At 42.8% G+C, this 20,296-nt stretch overlaps 1 long non-coding RNA gene across 1 annotated transcript in view; it reads left to right on the plus strand.

The window, feature by feature from the left end:
- The first annotated feature begins 1,216 nt into the window (after positions 1 to 1,216).
- LOC309859750 overlaps positions 1,217 to 20,296 on the plus strand; it is a 154,362-nt gene continuing 135,282 nt past the window's right edge. Inside the window, exon 1 of the long non-coding RNA XR_014308878.1 lies at positions 1,217 to 1,271. This is a non-coding gene — a long non-coding RNA (uncharacterized lncRNA). The remainder of the gene's footprint in view (positions 1,272 to 20,296) is intronic.

Raw genomic sequence — 20,296 nt, forward strand, 5'->3', positions numbered from 1 at the left:
AATTGCTGTTAATATCTGTGAAGGCTCTGAGATTTTTATGCTACTCCTCAGCTAACAAGTTATCTGCAATAGTTTCATTAATGTTGATAGAAGACATGAGATTCCTAGGTCAGAGACAAAGGAGTTTATTACTCGAAATCATATTAGGAGAGTATCAGCGTTTCTTGTACTGGTTTCCAAAGCTCAAGTTCCTATAGGGAAACACAAAGAGGACCACTTGACAGCTGAAAGCTGTACACAGTTGAACCCTGAAGAACCCTGAAATCAGGGAAGCTGAATCTTTTATAATGAACAGTAAGCGTGTCCACCCTTTGCTCCAGAAGGAGACATTATCATTGTTATACTATCCTGTAAGCATGCTTACCTTTTGCTTTCAAGAGACATTAAGACATTATCTCTATCTTCTTCCAAGGCTAGTCATTATACAAATTTCCTTGAAAAGATCGAATAAAGGCAGTCAGTGCTTCTGCTCATAAGACATGCAAAAATGTGAAAAGTATTGTCTCCCAATGGTCGCTTCTTTCATTCACCAGGCAAAAATCAGCATGACAGCACTAATATAATGGACTACCATGATATCCTGTGTGATGGAAGGGTGTTTAGAATATGGTTTAGGGGGTGCCTGGGTGGCTCAGTGGGTTAAGCCGCTGCCTTCAGCTCAGGTCATGATCTCAGGGTCCTGGGATCGAGTCCCGCATTGGGCTCTCTGCTCAGCAGGGAGTCTGCTTCCTCCTCTCTCTCTCTCTGCCTGCCTCTCTGCCTACTTGTGATCTCTCTCTGTCAAATAAATAAATAAAATCTTTAAAAAAAAATATGGTTTAGGGCTGGCGCTCTGAGATAGGACAGTTGAGATGTGTTTCTAACTCTGCCAGTAGAAAGCAAATGGCTTTTTGTGGTCTCTGCTAACAGGTTCAGAGAAAAAAAAAAAGTATTCACTAGATTAACAGCTGTATACATTGGCTTGGGGGATGTATTGATTCAATACAGCAATGAAACCACTTCTGCAATAATAACTGTAATTAGGAGTCCCAGCATGACTAGGTTTGTGATAACCCATCTTCATCCTCCCAGACTCATCTGTCTTTTGCACAAGCCAGATAGGTGAGTAGAATGGGGTCATGTCAGAATCACCTACTCGTGCATCTTTTTTTTTTAAAGATTTTATTTATTTATTTAACATACAGAGATCACAAGTAGGCAGAGAGGCAGGCGGAGAGAGAGGGAGGGGGAAGCAGGCTCCCTACTGAGCAGAGAGCCCAATGCGGGACTCGGTCCAGGACCCTGGGATCATGACCTGAGCCGAAGGCAGAGGCTTTAACCCGCTGAGCCACCCAGGCACCCCTACTCTTGCATCTTTTAAGACCTTGGTCAGGTAGCAGTGATCTCTGAAATCTCTCCAAGAACGTAGTTTTGCTTTTATTATCTCGTTCAGTGGAGTCAATGTCAGCGGCTTCTATTTGATCTTGTTTTACCATAACATCCTCACTCCAGAGATCATGGAACCAATGTGGAGAGTTTGCCTATTGCTGAAGATGCCCCAATTATGCATTCCTTATGCAAAACCTGTAGCTATATTCCACTCATACGTTCCAAACTGAGGAAATCACCAAATGGTGGTCTGGGGGTACATTGGGTCCACTGTGAAACTTATATCAAAACTTAATTGGTCACCTGATTTCATAAACTCTGGTTCTGATTAGTGGAGTATAGTGCTGCTTTGCTCCAGAAATGAGTTTCTGTTCAGAGCCCATGTCCTGTAAGACACAGAAGTTCTGATTATTTACCTTTCCCCCAAATGCAATTGCTCTGGTAAATGGCCACAGTTCCTTGTGGAGAAGGATTTACAGTACCAATGTTTGCAGTGTAGCCTGGCCCTTCCTCTAGAGGGCTTAGCCTCCTTTTCATTCAGGGAGAATATGTTGACCAGGGCTAAGGTGAGCCAAGAGAGACCTGTGTGCAGGATTTAAGGAGGTGAGTATTCCTGGGGTCCTGCAGGGGCTGGTCCTGCATTTATATAACCCTGAGAGTGAGTGCCTCCTTAAATCTAAGACCTTAACTTGTGTCTTTCCTGTTTCATCCCAGCCCAGGCCCTGGCTGGATGTGAGCTGGCACCAGTCTGAGAAATGGTTGAGAGGCTGTAATACTCTCGTGTGGTGGTGACTCAGCTCAGACTTCTGCTCACCAGATATAGAGCTTTTCTGCTTCTAGAAATTAAGATTTCAGTACATATTTCAGTTATGGGGTGTCATGATTAACACTGAAGACATTGCAGTACCGATTATTCTGATTCCTAAAGAGTCTGATCACTGAGTGGCTTGTGTTTCTGCTGTCCTGTTACAAGTCCTTGTCTGTGGCTCAATGCTTCTGTCTAATCCCCAAATCTCAGGACTCCAAAATCCCCACTGAATGCAGAGCATCTAGTTCAATGACAGCAGTTCTCATGGGCCTTTCTGGCCTAAAGAGAATGTCATCACCCATTCTCTCCAACCAAAGAGTCAAGTGATTTAGTCAGAAATGTCCCCAAAGGTGCAGATGCATGGTCTGCAAAACACAGCGCTGTGTGTAGGTGGAAAGTTGGCCTTTGGCTTTGTGACACAGACCGCACTTGTGAAACATGTCAAATTTGCAGCTGAATCAGGTTGCAACACTAACACTTGACTCAGAGAGGCCCCTTATCATTGTCTGGCTGCTTGGCGGCTGCCTGTTGGTGTTGCTTTGTTTTGTAGGAACCCAGGCTTTCAGTAGAGGCCAAGTCTGGCTGGAGAGGGGACACCAAGTGCCCACAATGGCACTTAGGGATGTCCCAGTGCCCTTTATCCTAAGACCAGTTGATAAGACAGTAAAGTACCAAGTCTTGTTTAGTTCAGACCCTGGGATGGTCTTGGGTACATCTTGGGGGAACCCGTTAGTATCAACCCAGCTATAAAAGCTGGAGAAAACAAAAGGGGGAAGAAGGAACACGGGCAGATGCAGGGCTCAGAAATATAATTAACTCTATGAATTGATTTCAAAGAAATTCCCAGAACCACTTTTATACCAAGGAATATGGCAGAAATCTGCACTTATGCTCAAAATCTCTTTTTGGACAAAATAACCACTTTTGAATTCCCCTTTATACATTTTAAAGGCTAACCTAGTTTTTCCCCTGTGCCAAGTTTGATTTGTTCTAGTGGTCTTCGAATTTCAGAGTAACTAAGCATCTGTGTGGGTTTAAATTACTTTTAAGCCGCTCATGGACTCTAAGCCTAGAGCTCTTTTTAGAAAACTGAAGGATTTCACTGAACTGCCTCATTGTAATTTAAAAAAATAAACAAACTTATAATTAATGCTTTTCTTGCTTTATTTAAAACATGTTTTGTTAAATTGCAAATTTTGAATGTGTACACTTTGCCCCTCTACTAAGGCTTACAAATCAGTGGTACTTTAATTATACAAACAAAGAGACAATTTTAAGTTGCAAAGAAAATTAATCTTTCCTTTGTTCTTCTCTAAAATGGAGATGCTGTTTGCCTTCTTCTTCCTTACCTTAATTCATTCTCCTTAATGCTCTTAGACAGGCTTTTATAAGTCCCGAATGCTTGGGGAGAAGTTTTAAACTGACAGATAACTTTCATAATACATGTTTTTCTCTAATTCATTAAGGCTTCCTTTTTTTTCCTTTGATTTTTATTTAAATTCTAGCTAATAAACATACAGTACAATATTGGTTTTGTGAGTTGATTCATCACTTACCTTCAATATCCAGGGCTCATCACAAGTGCCCTCCTTAATCCCCGTCACCCATGGAACACATCCCCCACCTTCCTCCATCAGCCCTCAGTTCTTTATCTTTAAGAGTCTCTGATGGTTTGTTTCCCTCTCTCTCTCTTTTCCCTCCCTTCCATATATTCATCTGTTTTGTTTCTTAAATTGTACATATGAGTGAAATCATATGGTATTTTGCTTTCTCTGACTGACTCATTTTGCTTAACATAATAACAGTCTAGTCCCAGCCATGCCGTTATGAAAAGCAGGATTTCATTCATTTTGATGGCTGAGTAATATTCCAATGTATATATGTACTACATCATCTTTATCCATTCATCAGTCAATGGACATTTGTGCTCTTTTCAGAGTTTGGCTATTGTTGATAATGCTGCTATAATCATTAGGGTTTATGTACTCCTTTGTATCTGTGTTTTTCTATCCTTTGTGTAAATACCCAGTACTGTGATTGCTGGGTCATAGGGTAGCTCTATTTTCAACTTTTTGAGGAAACTTCATTCTGTTTTCCAGAATGGCTGTACCAGTTTGCATTCCCTCCAGTAGTGTCCGTGTAGGAGGATTCCCCATTCTCCGCATCCTTGCCAACACCTGTTGTGTCTTCTGTTGTTAATTTTAGCCATTCTGACAGGCATGAGATGATATCTCATTGTAGTTTTGATTCACATTTCCCTGAGGATGAGTGACATTGAGAATCTTTTCATGTGTATGTTGGCCATCTGGATGTCTTCTTTGGAAAAATGTCTATTCATGGCTTCTGCCCATTTCTTAACGGATTATTTGTTTTTTGGGTGTTGAGTTTGATAAGTTCTTTATAGATTTTGGATACTAGACCTTGATCAGATATGTCATTTTCAGGTATCTTCTCCCATTCTGTAGGCTGCCTTTTAGTTTTATTGACTGTTTCCTTCACTGCTCAGAAGCTTTTTATCTTGATGAAGTCCCAGGAGTTCATTTTTGCTTTTATTTCCCTTGCCTCTGGCGATGGGTCTAGTAAAAATGGCCAAGGTCAAAGAGATTTCTTCCTGTGTTCTCCTCTAGGATTTTGATGGTTTCCTGTCTCACATTTCAGTCTTTCATTATGGTTTCCATTTTAAACCAGAAGCTTCTAACATTACTTCAGAAAGCAGACCTGTTATGTGTTGGGATCTCTGCCTAAGGCTTTACAGGCATCATCTCATTTAATCCACATAACACCACCACTGATGTGGGCACTTTTTAAACTAGAGGATGAACATCCTTTAATCAGTTTTGACAAATGGGTGGCAGAGAGCAATTTCCATCACCTCAGAAAGTTCCCTTGTCCTCGTTCTAGATAGTCACTGCCACACATACACCAAACAAAACCTCATCTGATTTCCATCAAAATAGGTTAGTCTTTACTCTTTAGAATGCTATGTAGCATATATCTCTGTGTGTATCTGACTATATTCACTTATAATACACACAGTGCTGGTTCCATGAGTTACGACCTAGAAGGTCCATCTATATAAACTCAGTTACAAAGCCCGAGAAATCAAAGAGGGAGAAGGCCCACAAGCTGACATTGTACAAGCTAAAGAAAGAAACGGCCCTATGAATTTATTTCAAGGAGTGTTTTATTCATTCCATTTTTTTTCTGAATAGTATTCTATCCTATTGATATACCAGGGTTTGTTCACCTGCTAATGGACATTTGAGCTATTCAAAAAGAAAGAAAGAAACAAACAAACAAAACCACCATAAATATTCATGCACCGTCTTTGTGTGTCTATGTCTTTATCTCTTGGGTATTCACTGAAGAGTAGAGTGGCTGGGTCACATGGCAGGTGTCTGTGAACTTTATGAGAAATTGCCAAATAACCAATGTGTTTGTAAAATTTTACATTGCTACTGGAAACGTATGACAGCTCTGGAGACTGAGCATCCTTGCCAACACTTGGTATTGTCAGGCCTTTTTTTTTTTTTTTTAAGAATTTTTCTATTTACTCGACAGACAGAGATTATAAGTAGGCAGAGAGGCAGGCAGAGAGAGAGGAAGGGAAGCAGGCTCCCTGCTGAGCAAGGACCCTGATGGGGGGCTTGATCCCAGGACCCTGGGATCATGACCCAAGCCGAACGCAGAGGCTTTAACACACTGAGCCACCCAGGCACCCCTGTCAGGCCTTTTTAAAAAATGTTATCCAGTGAAACATTCTTATGTGTTCACTTTACATTCTCTGCTGATCAATGATGTTAGGCATCTTTCATATGCTAATCAGCCATTCATATATCTGCCTTAGGGAAGTATCCAATAACCACTCCCATTTTTTTTTTAAAGATTTTATTTATTTATTTGTCAGAGAGAGAGCGAGCGAGAGCGAGCACAGGCAGACAGAGTGGAAGGCAGAGTCAGAGGGAGAAGCAGGCTCCCTGCGGAGCAAGGAGCCCGATGTGGGACTCGATCCCAGGACGCTGGGATCATGACCTGAGCCGAAGGCAGCTGCTTAACCAACTGAGCCACCCAGGCGTCCCAACCACTCCCATTTTTAATTAGGTTCTTTTTCTTCCTGTTACTGAGTTATAATTGCACTTTGTATATTCTTAATAAAAATTCCTTGTCAGAGAAACAGCAAATGTTGGTTCTGGCCCTAATTAGCTATGCTAGAATTTAAGCAAATCCTTAAGTAGACATAGTGGAAACTTGCTGAAATCTTAATCTTAACTAAGCATTTACAGACCTAAGACAACATATTACAGGTGGGAGGAGTATAAGACAGGAGGGAGTCAGACATCCTGGTTCAGAATGCTTTTGCAATCTCCATAGACAAGAGGTCATAGGCAAAGCCCATTGCTGCTGAAATCAAAGGTATTGACTCATGTCATGGCCATAAAAAAATTAAATTAGCAAGATTATTGTGCAAGTCCATTCTGGTTAAATCTGGGGCAAGGGGAGATAGATGACTCCAGAAGGTCATAGCATTTCGTTATATAAGAAAGCATAAACCTGAGGGTAGCTATTTCTGTCTGTATCCTAGAGAGACCAAGCAGAGAGGTCATCCAGGGAAACAAAGATGCCATGAATAGGCACAGCCCTGCCCACATGCACAACGGATGGGAAACCAACCAGGGGGTACTTCGGTAAAAAATTATAAAGTAATAAAATAAAATAATACTCATGGTGGTGGGGAAATGGTTTTTAAGATGTGGGTTAAAGACGCCCCCCACTGCCGTTAACTAATTAACTGCTCTTTTGTTGTGTAAGAGTACCCCTCCTCCCCTTGCAATGTAAAGACCCTTCCCCCAGGGTTGAATTCAATGTAACTGCTCTTTTGCCTTTCTGTAACTGCTTGGCTTTTAGGGCATGACACTTGTCTCCTGTTTGAACAAGATACCTTCTCCTAATAGCCGAGGCATGGTCACATAGGCAAGGGGGCTGCATGGTCACATAGGTCACGTAGACAGGGGGCTGCATAGTCACATCGACAGGATGTCTTTCTGCTGAGTAATAAGGTCAAACTTCCCCTCTTTGTTTCCCCTTCCCGCCTTTCTCTTCGCGCGAGGGGGTCTTCCAAAGCCAATCTGCTAACACCAAGTATGCCTTTTTTCAAATGTTCAAATTGTCAGCCAATCGGCCCCGTCCCATCCAGGACTTGTATGTACCTGTCTATAAAAATCCTGCACCACCCCAGCCAGGTGTGCTCAGCTAGCAGGAGCTGCTGACCACCCGCAGGCGCGCGCTGACCACCCGCAGGCGCCTGCATAACAATAAAGAACCTCTTGCTGTTTGCATCCTGTGGCAGTGTTGAATTCTTGGGTAAGGGGATCTGCAGGTCTTTCATGGGCACTACCAGTTCTTCTACTCCAGGACCCACTGACCAAGAATGAGCAGCCTTCTAAAGGAAAGAACTGGCCAATAGATTGTTGCTGAATTTAGACAGCTCTTGGCTGCCTATAGCTCTCTGCCTAGAACACTGAAAAGACTTCTAAGGATTATTTTGACTAGGTAGATTTAGCTCCTTAATCATCACTTGAAGGGTCAAGAGCTTTTACAAAAGGGTGAGGTGTCTTCATTCCTCACTGAATCTGTGGTCTAGAGATCGGTAGAAAGGGTCAGTTAGAGATTGGAAAATAGAGAGCATGGGTTTGTTAAACTGATGTTAAGTCCTTGAGAAGAGTGGTTTATTTTTGAGTAGTACATGATATGTATTCCTCTCCTTTTTATGTAGTGCTCCAATTTGACTTTCCAGGGATTTTTACTAAATATTGTACATTAAATTAAAGTCATACAAGAAAGTTAAAATAAAATTTTTTGAAAGATTTCTTTTTAGAGAGAGGGAGAGAGCATGAGTGCATGGGGAGGGGCAGAGGGAGAGACTCTTCAAGCAGGATGCTTTCCTCCCACCCCACCCCACCCCACCTCTCCACCCCTTCACCCCTACCTCCTCACCCTCACCTGGCTGCTGAGCACGGAGCAGCATGTGGGACTCGATCTCAAACCCATGAGATCATGACCCAAACTGAAAGTAAGAGTAAACACTTAACCGACTAAGTCACCCAGGCGCCCCACAAATAAAATTTTTAAATTACAATAATTTTCAAACACCACACTTTCAGCTAAATCACCCTTCACATGAATGTACTTGGCCATTTATATCTGGTCAGCTGTTCTTGATGGTCCACACAAGAATCCAATCCAGTGTTACATCAGCACCAGCTTTCCTCTGCTCTATGGTGGACATGGATTGAATGATGGAGAGACATTCTGTACTTGCATCTCTTGGGTGTTTCAGGGAGATGGGGCTCATGTCCACTTGACTCCATTCTTCTAAAGATAAGAGTTATGGCCCCTCTAGATCCCAGGGAAGCCTTTACATGCAGAAGACCTTCTACCACCAGGTTTCTCCAAATGGGTGCACATATCTTTTAGGGAAAGGATGGTTAACAAATTGAGCACGTATCATATGCCTGGCATGGCCCTAAGTGTTTTGATGAGCATTAACTCAAGCCATCCTCATACCAAAGTCCAATGAATTGCGTGCCTTATTATCCCTTCTTATGGAGGAGGAAATAAGCCACTGTCCACCTCCCTGTGGTTCTGAATAACTGATCCTGGACTCCTCCTCTCACATTTTCACAGAGAAAAAGTCACTGGTGTCTTGTTTCTCCCTCTGGAACTGAAACCACTCAGGATACTATAGATCCGGGATGCCTGGGTGGCTCACTTGGTTGGGCAGCTGCCTTCAGCTCAGGTCATGATCCCAGCGTCCTGGGATCAAGTCCCACATCAGGCTCCTTGCTTGGCAGGGAGCCTGCTTCTCCCTCTGCCTCTGCCTGCCATTCTGTCTGCCTGTGCTTGCTCTCTCCCTCTCTCTCTGATAAATAAATAAAATCTTAAAAAAAAAAAAAAAACAAAGAATACTGTAGATCCACTACCAAGGGTATAGGGTTAATAAAGTGCGTTCTTTTCTCAAGGCAGAAGCTCTCACTTTTACTCACTTTCTGGTGACATCGTTGTTGGCCTAACTATATTTTAGGAGGCAGAATAAGAGGTAGCTGCAGTGCAATTGCAAAGCCTTGACCTTTGATGTTCCGACTTGCATGATACATTCCTGATTAAGTTTCAATCAGGGAGTTTGGTTTTTTAAAAAAAGAAATCTTGAAAGAATTTATATTGTACATTAGCTCAGTTCTACTTGGGCAGTATATTCATCACACCATGATCCCATTTTCTTCTCCTGTCACAAACTTCGCTGATTGCTCAACTTCTACTTTTGGCTTCTCTGTGACCTTGGAAAGCCCTGTCACCTCCATGTATCTCAAATTTCCTCACTTGTAAAATGAGAAAACTCTTTGCTTCATTGCATGCCTGCTAAGGCTCCCCTGGGGTGCTGTCATTTCTTTAAAACGCTGAGGGAGATCAAAGCGCCCAATGAATGTTTCATGGCAAGTTGCTCTGAGTTTGTCATGCTAAGACCCTAAGATTCTTCTACGAGCTCCCCACTGCCCTGAAGACAGAGTCAAGACTCTTGGCATTCCTACAAGGCCTTCAGTAACTGACTGCTGCTCAGCCCTCTGAAACAACCTTTGGGCTTCTGGAACATGGCCACTCCCCCAGCCTCTCGGCCCTTTTACATACACTCCTACCTGGTCAGAACCCCCTCTCCTCCGTCAACCTCTATGAGACCATCTCCTACTCATTGGGTTCAGCTTCGATGTCACTTTGGGATTTGTTCCTTACACCTTAGGTCAGGCACCATGCGTGTAACAGAGTATTTCCACAGCCTCTTTACTTTCCTCTATCCCTTCACTTGACCTCCAATGTTTTTATTGACTCTCCTGCACCTACACATAACAGGTGCTCAATTAAATATCATTGAATTATAGAATAAACACAGGAATGAGTATAATTTGGGAAAAGGGTGGATTGTTGCAACTGTTCCCAAGAATGAAAAAGACAAGAGCTCCATAAATGTCCAGGTACAGCAAGAGGTAAACAGAATTTCCATAAATGTCTTTTTCGTGAACCTGGAAGATTACTTGGAAAGTAAGGACGAGGTTCAGTGCAGAAGTGAAAAAAACCATAACTCGCACAGCAGTGACACTAGGCATCATGGGGCTATTTGTCAGAATGTCAAGGGCAGAGCCATCGCGGAGGCTGTGCCGTGTGGCCGGAAATCATGGCAGTCTCCTGCATGAACCTGAAACACTGCTGAGACCTAAAAACAAGGCCATTGCATCATTAATCTTGTCTTTTCTTTTGTTTGGACTGGAACCCATCACAGAGGAATCGCTGTCTGCGACAGTCAGGTGGCTCTTAACTCCTCTCCTAAACGAATAAAGCCTCACTTGTTCACAATACACAGATATAAATGCCATCTAGCAAAGTCTGTGACAAATGGAAAGCTGTGCCAGGCCAGGTCCCTCTCTCCCTTCTCGGACCCACAGCAAACAATGTTACTCACCTAGTGAATCATGGTGCTTGGATATCCCTTCTTGAAATAGCATTTTGGCCCTTATTCTTAAATTTCTAATATGTCCGTGTTTTAGTCGGATACCTATGTGATAAAGGAGTTGGTTGAAAGTTACAACCGCCTGTTGAGAGCAAGCATGGCCCAGCCTTTTGCTTCTTACCCTTGGGAGGTTCTAGGAAAATATTTATTGACTTGAGTTCATTGATTCCTCTCTCTGGCTCAGCACACATGAGTCACAGCGGACACCCATCTTCTATCTCATTATTTGGTTTCTTAACAGCCCTTTCTTCAAAGAATCCATTTGCCTATGTGTGAAGAATTTGGCTGTTCCTCTCTTGTTTCCAGCATCTGGCCAAGGGCCCTGCCCAAGCGGCCTTCTGTGGTTGAGTTTTGCCCTCTTACTTCAAAGGTCTAGACTTTTGAACAAAAGGCTCAATGGGCCAGGCAGGGCAATCCCGCCACAGAGCTGAACATAAATGCATCTGAGAATGAGACACAGATCGCCATCCTCACCACAGCACGGTGCTTCAAGGGCCATTGGCGTGCTTGAAGAAACCCCAGACCCCCCTCTTGGAGCTTTGATGTGCCACTGGAACGAATGCATGGCAGTGCACCACACCCTGGTTTGAATTTAAGCCGTCCTGTCGAATTTGAGCAGAACTCCCTTTACAGGAGAATTAAATAACCACATCACAGGGACATCTTCAAGTAGCAGCAGACATCTGGTGCAAGTGGATGGATAAGCACATGGCCCTCACGGCCCCCAACTCCCAGGAAGAGTTTTGTTTTTGAGATGCTTTTTGTCTGGGCTTGTTCTCTGGCTCACGTTAAATGGGGGAACTTAGCAAACTAGTGAAAGAAGCTGTTTTGTCTCTACCCTGCAGGGGCAAATTATTCCCTTGCTCCTCTGGCTTCCTGATTGCTGAAGTAAGTCTGGGTCTATCTCAGCTGGAAAGTGGAGCATCGTCAGCATGACCAGACCTATTGTTGCTGGCAGGGCAGAGCAGTCTTTAAATACAGCCCAGGCCAGCCCAGTGATGGGTATTACATAAGGCAGGGATGGCATGGGGCACTGGTGTCATACGCAAACAATGAATCATGGAATGCTACATCAAAAACTAAGGATGTACTGTGTAGTGACTAACATAACATAATAAAAAAATAAAAAATAAATTAAAAAATAGATAAATAAAGCCGAGAGTTGGAGTTCAGATCTGGATTCTAGTCCCTGAGTCGCCACCATTAGCTGTGTGATCCTGGGTCAGTCATTAGTCTGACTGTTGTGGATTTCCATCTGTAGAAACCAGCAGTGGAACCCAGGGGTGTCTGTGGTTTCTTCCAGCCTTAACATTTGGCCTTTCCCAGGCCTGGCTCTGGGCTAGAGAATTATTAGTGTGGGACTGGATCAAGGAAACCTCATTTAAGAGGGAGCTGGGAAGCCAGAAGGGGGAGCTCTCACGCCTCACTGCCTGTCCTTACCAATGGCAGACCCACCAGGAAGAAAACTGCCTTGAATTTCTAACTGGAGAAAAACTTACCCCTGACTATCCCCCAGGGGAAAGAAAGATTTTCTTCTTGCCCAGCAACAGCCCAACCAAAGACAGACTGTCACAACTCACCCAATGAAAAGCCAGCACACTTCTGGCTCTCAGTTTACGTCAATGGACTTTTTGTTTGTAACAGCCAGTCCCCCATCCCCTCTGTCCTCTCCTTTGTTCTGCAGGCTTGCCTATAGTTTTGCCGTAGTTCACATGTCCCAAATTTCAATTCTCTGCTCTTCTCAAATTAGCCCATTTTTGCCAGTAAAGTAACTGGCAATTTTATTTTTCAGGTTAACATTAGCAAATTTCAACCCTACTCAAACCACTGGTACGGCATCTGTCCATCAAGAGGTAACACAGAGCTGTGGGAATGATCTGGGAAATTCAGTCAATTCATTTTAATTATTATTTATTTACTTATTTCCGAGAGAGAGAGAGCATGTGCACATGTCAGGGAAGGGGCAGAGGGAGACACAGACTCCCCGCTTAACCAGTAGCCAGATTCGGGACTCAATCTCAGGATCCCAGGGCATGACCTGAGATGAAAGCAGATGCTTAACTGACTGAGCCACCCTGGCGTCCAGTGAGTTCATTTTAAATCACCAAAGGGGCTTAATCAGGCTCCAGAACCTAGCTCTGAGTGGTATGTTTTTATTGTCCGTCTTGGAGATGTTCACGAGATATTTTCCATGTACATTTCCCTGGTGTGGTGTAGTCTCTGGGAGTAAATTGGAGGGCAACAAAAGTAGAGGTCACAGAAATGTGAGGTCATTGCAACTCATTGCAATTTGTCTGCAACCCAGAAATACAGAGTTGAGCGAAGCAGAAGATTGTTCCCATCCACTCTATCCTGGCTCATGGAGACATCACCAGGCAGACGACTCTGTGGTCTCCCACCCTAAATTCTCTTGATATCCATGTCCTGTGGGTACCGTATCCGCAGTCTCTGGTCATAAACCAAGGGTGAAAACGTTAGAAATTTCAATCCCCTTCCAGATTCTATAGAAGTCCTTTACTGACCAAGCTATATCCTTTAACAGTCGTCCCCATGAAAATGGAAGACGGAGGTTTGCAGCCATTTTACATTGGCTACCACCAAGTCCAAGGCCCAGCCCCATGCTGTTGCTCTGGGATATCCTAATCACAGTGTCTGCATTTGGGAGTTTCTAATTACAGTGTCTGCATTTACTAACGCCTTAAAGAGTCTTTGGAGCCTAAAGGTAATATCAGGGTCAAAGTCATTTTTGTTGCCCTATGCCCAATCAGAAAGTCAGAAAGGAGAAATTGCTCACAGGGCACTGCTTTTTCCCTCCTTTCTGAACTGTGTTTTGATTTAGTGAATGGCTTAGAAAATAAATATGGTTTTGATTATCTCCACCAGCTTCCAGAGACTGAAATGGTAGCTGTAACCCAGTTGGTCTCTGGTAAATTCTAGCCTCATTAGTGCCTAATACCCATCAGGCTGTGCCTGACTTGACCCGTGACAACAATCAGTGTCACAGAATCTGATCCCATCACCAAGAGATGCTCCTCTTTTGGAAAGGTGTTCCTTCACCTTTGCTCCAACCTCACAGTAAATGCCAACTTCCTGCCCCTTCAGAGCCACAACAAGGAAAGAGATATCAGCTGCACTACCTAGTAACCCATGGATAGGGATGAAGATGGGAATGTTCCCTTTGCCATGGGGGTGGTGGCATGTTCTTACTTGCCCTTGCTCCAGGCCTGCCACCCACTCTCAGCACATAATCAAAGCTGAGTGAGTCAGGTCCTCCCCTGAGAGTGAGGGCCTGCCTGAAGGAGCAATTTACTACATGGGGGAAAAAAAAGAATGATCTGGAAGAGCTAATGAACATCTACCATTGCTTGACTTTGCTCCCTAATGTAGCCTTCCACATTGTCATATCTATTCAAGATCTGTCAAGTGCTCAAGCATAAACAAATGTTCCCCCAGATTCCCCTTGTTATGAAGAAACACACCAATTTTTTTGAGAAAGGAAAGCAAATACTCTAGCAGAGTGCTATTTGCTTTGCTTAAAACACAAATGGAATACACGCTGTATCGCTGGAATGACAGAATTGGCCATCATTATGCCAAATTATGAATTCTTTTGGGCCAATCAAGGGAGGGAACTTCAAAAATCAACTTTTTCCTTGATGAAGTCATCAGGAAAATTTGCTCCAAACAAGCAAATTACCACTCCTAAGTAAACACATACAAGATGCCTTTGAGAATTAGATGTCTCTTATCTCAATATCTCTAGTAAACTTCTGAACTCTTAAAGTCAGAAAGCTATTTTTGTTTGTGCTAAAGTCTGCACTTCTAGAAGATTGCCCAGCACATAGTAGGTGCTCCAAATTTTTTTTTTTTTTTTTTTTTTTTTTTTTTACAGAATAAAGGCAGAATGAGCATAACCAACTGGAGTTAATGAAGACATTAGCCAGTTGCAGGCCCAGCCTTAATCATAGATATCATAGACATTAATAGACATGACATAGGTATTAGTTAGGCTTCTCCAGAGAAACAGAATGGACAGGAGGTGTGTATGTGGAGAGGTGTATTTTAAGGATTGGCTCACATGATTGTGGGGGCTGGCGAGTCTAAAAGCAGCCTGAAAACCCAGGGGAGATCTGATGCTACAGTTTGAATCTGGAGACTATATGGAGGTAGGATTCCTTCTTCCTCAGGAGGATCTCGGTCTTTCCTTTTAAAGCCTTCAACTGATTAGATAAGGCCCACCCATATTCACAGGCTTTACTCAAAGTCAACTGATTTAAATATTAATGCCATCAAAAAATGGCTTCACAGCAACATCTGGAGTTGGATTAGAGCTATGTGACACTATAGCCTAGCTAAGCTGATGCCTAGAATTAACCAACGTGATGTGATTTGAGTTGCACAGGATAGAGCACTCAAGTGAGGAGCATCTCTCCACCAACAGCTAGAAGTCTCCCTTTAGAGCAGTGGTTTTCAAACCTTAATGTACATCCAAGTGACCAGGAAGCATAATAAAGATGCAGATTTCTGGACCCCACTCCAGGACAATCTTCCTCAGAAGCTCACAGCTAGGGTCCACACATTGAAGCATTCCAGAAACTCCAGTAAAGACACTTCTGAAAGGCATACCTTGTGTGACACGACATCATGAAGTCATTCTGTTATCTTAGTGACTTCTTAGTACTCATAAATTCCCTTTGAAATTACAACCAGTAAACAAAGCCACCTAATATTCTCTGTTACTGGTAATCAGAGAGAATGGTTGCTAGAGGTTCCCTAACATAATACCATAGACTGGCTGACTTGAAAAAAAAAAATATTGTCTCACAGTAATGGAGGTCAGAAATTCAAGATCAAGATGTCAGCAGGGTGAGTTTCTTCTGAAGACCGTGAGGGAAGGAACTGGCCCATTCCTCTCTCTTAGCTCTGTCCACCTTTGATGTTCCTTGGCTGATATAAGCATACCTCTGATTTCTACCTTCATTCTTATATGACATTCTCGTGTGTGTGTGTGTATGTGTGTATGAGAGAGAGAGAGAGAGAGATAGGACACCAGTCCTATCTGAGTAGTGTCTAGTGTAATAACATTTTTCTTAACAAACTACATCTGCAAATGACCCTGTTTTCAAATAGGGTCACATTCTGAGGTCCTGAGGCTTAGGACTTTAATATAGGGGTATTTTTGGAGGCGGGGGGAAACACAATTCAGTCCATAACAATAATAATTGTATTGTACAAATTTCCCTCGGATACATCCAGTAAATATTTGAAGACCCCATCTGTAGGGGATGACACAAGGAAAGGAGTCAAAGCTCCCTACATGGTCTAGGGATGGGGTGGGGAGCTCTCTAACATCTCTGTAGATTCTTTTTGGATGATTTCTTTGAGATCTTGATTATCCTGGAGGTAAGTATGATTTAAAAAAATCCAAACATTTCCCTAGAACCCTATTCTAGAGATATTTCCCATGGAAATTTCTCTCTAAGGTTTAGATTAGGCCAGTTCTGGAAAGGAAGTCCAGTTTTGCTGGAATTTGAAGGTGACTGGGGTGTGATTTCTGGTCCTGTCTTAGTGAACATAGTTGTTAACTGTTTTCTGACTCAGTTGACCATTCCTTTTCCCTGGCAGGTTTGGAGTTCCTCAAGGGAATAAACATTTTATTTATCTTTAGTGTTCCCTTTCATGCCCACCAAACTGCCCATAATGTGGCACCTTCTCAAAAATACTTCTTTTTGAATTGAATTGAGTCAACTTAGTCCCCCTGTCAGTAACACAAATATAACCCTCCCCCCAAACCAAGGTTCTGAATACTGTTATGCTGAAATTCCAAAGCAGAATCTGAGGGTTCTTTTACCAATTAAATTCCCTGCTGGTTTTCCCCCCTCCTTAACTCTGTGTCACGTTTGTTCTCTGTTGATTTATTTTTCCCTGCAGGCTCTGTGTCCCATTCATTCCTTTGAATATTGCCTTAAAACTCTGATTCTCAGCCTGTGGTAGTAGCTCCCATTATGTAAAAGGATATTGTAAAAGTGCCAAGAAATTTTTAAAACAGTAACAATTTAAATTCCCACCCTTAAATATTAAATAAATAAAGCATGTTTAATCTGGGTGGAGGGAAGCGGAGAGAAAGCTACAGAATCAAATCAACAGGATGTTGCAACTTCCAGAATATAGGGAAATGCTTGCCCCAGAGGACCAGAAATAAACCCCTGTCCTTTTATTAGTCCTGGGCCCAATAGTCTGCAGCAGCCTCTGATAGAAATAAATCTCATTAAAACAGTATTTGTTTTTTTGTTTTTCTTTTCAGTGTAACAGTATTCATTGTTTTTGCACCACACCCAGTGCTCCATGAAATCTGTGTCCTCTATAATACCCACCACCTGGTTCCTCCAACCTCCCATCCCCTGCCCCTTCAAAACTCTCAGATTGTTTTTCAGAGTCCATAGTCTCTCATGGTTCACCTCCCCTTCCAATTTCCCTCAACTCTCTTCTCCTCTCCATCTCCCCTTGTCCTCCAAAGCAGTATTTGTTTTGCAATTTTTAAAAGCAATTGCAAATTGGCTTTCATATGGTTTGATGTGTCCATTCAGAGGACACTGTCTGCTAGGATTTCGTCATGGGAGTTTAAAAGCAAAACAAAATCAGAAAAACAGCCTAACTCATATGTTCGCCAGAAAGCGTCCATACTTTTGCACAACTATGAAAGAAGCAGGTGCTGACCACTGGTTTTGTCCATACTGGGTGTTGGAATCACAACAGTCATCGTCACAAAGTGGCCTCAGGGTTCAGGAGGTCGTTTTAACAATACCCAGAAAGTTTCCAAAATTCAGTTATTCTGAAGTCAACAAAAGGTTCCTGGAAAATGCTGAAACTTCTTTTTTTCTGCTTATCTCTAAAACTTGCTATTTTTATTTGGTTCATGGCAACACTCAAGACATAGATCAGGAATACTTCTCTATTCTCAACATCTGGACTAGAACAACACCCTTCATCTTCTCTTAAGTGTCTTCTTCACTCCCAGCCTGGATTTATCTGGGAACGAAGAGCTGTGGCTCCCACCACGCACCCAGCAATGGGACCACGCAAGCCACGTCCTACCAGCATGTGTGCCACACATATGCCATACTGGAATGTGGACCGTCCTTCTTGGGCTTCACTACACTCCCTGCCTTTGGTGTCATTCCTTTTGTTCTGAATATGACCTGAGGAATATGATCTGATTTTTGATGATCAATCAGAACTATTTAAAAATTTAGGTCTGTTTTGTAATATCTCTTCCAATGACGATGTTGGCCTTCATATCCTATTAGAACAGGATCAAAAAATTCATGGGCTTAGCCAACCCTGTTTCATTGGTATTAGGCTGAATACAGTTCTCTTTTTCAAAGTTCAGTTTAATTCATTGATCAGTTGGCTAAGTGTGTAGAATGAAATGATTGTTTTAGGGAGAGTATGGGGTATTGTATTTTCTAGATCTTTCTATAGTTTAAGATGTCTATTTATTAACATGATACATAAATGACAGTTTGGCTGGACATAGAGCATTCCATGCTAACTCCATTGTTCTGGAAGAGAACTCAAAGAGAAGTCTGTTCATTCCTTTGCAGACAACTTTTTAAATTCTGTTTCCTCAGTTATTCCTGCCTGGATATATAATTTTTTTTAACTTTATGCTTGAAATTCAAATTCTTCCCCTTTCCTTTATTTTTCTATGGTACTGCAAGCCTGTCTTTGCTGTGTTTGGAAAGCTTTCTTACAATTATTATTATCTCTTTCCTTACACTTTCTCTTTTCTCTTTTTCAGGATCCCTCTACATAGCTTGCTTTGTACTCTTCCAGTCTTATTTTTTTTCCTTTTGTGTGTATGTGTTCTGGTGGTATTTCTCTTTCCTGGTTTATAGCCGCTTAGTTGATATTCTACAATATCACCCCTGTATTGCCTTCCCTGCCTTCCCTGGGGTTCTCCATTTAGGGGTAAATGTGATCACCTATCATATCATTTACTACCCTCATCTAGTGCTTTATGATTTTACAAAGCTGTCTTCTCTAGGTTTATAGACATAAAGTTCCATTACATCTTTTGAAGATCTGTATTTGAAAATTTCCAACTTCTTCTTGTGTTTCTTGTAAGTGGCATCTTCAGAAACCTCTGTTCTAACTCCTGTGAATGCACCTCTTATCTTTAACTGGGTTATCTTTTGGGGTCTCAGGTGGGTTTTCTTCTCGGTCACCCTGAGAGGGAGGTCCATACTTGTTTAAGTGCATGTCAATACTTGTGGGACAATCTTTTAGTCCAGGAAAAGGGAGGTTCAAAATCTTTAGGCCCCAAAAAGGAAAGGAAGGAAAGGATATATTTTTCTATAATTTTCCTTTGTCAGGTCAGAGCCTCAAAAACGGGAAAAAAGGAAGGAACTGGAAATTGAGCCATTTGGTCCAAGAGTCAAGAATTAGCTAAGACAGTATCCTTCAACGTCCCTGCATGTCATCCTCCTTAAATTCAGGGATGAGGTATCTCAACTCTGGCCAGTGATGACTGATAACAAGTATGGCTCTCGGAGGTGATGGGCCAGGTTCAAGGATGGAATCAGGGACAGTCCATCCTGATGAGGCCCAGGTCGTGGCAGGGATCAGATTCTGGACATATTTTAAAGCAAAATGGACAGGATATGCTCTTGGCTGGGAAGTGGAGAATAGGAGACTCTAGAATTATTTATCCAAGCAACATGAAGAATGACTTTGCCATTTACTGATGTGGGGAAGGACTATGAGAACAAACATGTTTGTGGATTAAAATCATAAGTTTGGCTTTGAACTTGCTAAATTCAAGAGGTTTATAGATTCTCAGGGGAAATGTCAGGTATGTGAGTGTGGAATTCAGAAGGAAGATCCAAGATGGAGGCATAAACATGGAAGTCTTCCTTCTGTATATGCCTTTGAAGCCCGGGGAAAGAGAGTGAGCCCAGAAAGGAAAAAGGATTCTGTTTTTAAAGGACTCTAACAAAGGGCAAAGAACAATAGAGTCCTAGGAAGGCCGTTCTCAGAAGTTGGGAAAAGGAAGGAAAACCAGCAAATGTGAGAGGCCGAAAAGCTATAGGGGACAGGAAACAGCATGTCCTAGAGGCCCAGAGGAGAAAGGCTTTCAAGAAAGGAGGAGCCATCAGAGACAGAGTGGGTACCCTGCAGAGAGCAGGTGAAGTCTGGGGGAATGCAGGCTTGGTCAGGGTCAGCGGTGAGACCCTGAGAGGGGCACAGGTGGAATGGACAGGTGAGCCACCCTCTGAGGGGGGTAGCTGGAAACAGGTAAAGAGACTAGCAGTGGGGAGAGGCGGTGGCCCCAGTGGTTTTCATACGGTCCTGTGCTGCCATTGTTAAGATGAGAGCTTGGGGGTGTTGTTCACTGGGTGGGAGCCAGATGAGCATCAAAAGGAGGGATGACTGAAGGCCAAGTCCTCAGAACGAGGGAGGCCTCCAGGGCTCTGCACCAGGGACACACAGAAGTGGGCAAAGGCTGGCAACGTGGCACTTTCATGGAGACATGCGTGGAAGTTCTCGTCCTCCATTTCCTC

The sequence above is a fragment of the Mustela nivalis genome, assembly GCF_964662115.1.
Source record: "Mustela nivalis genome assembly, chromosome: 2".
Taxonomy (NCBI): Eukaryota; Metazoa; Chordata; class Mammalia; order Carnivora; family Mustelidae; genus Mustela; species Mustela nivalis.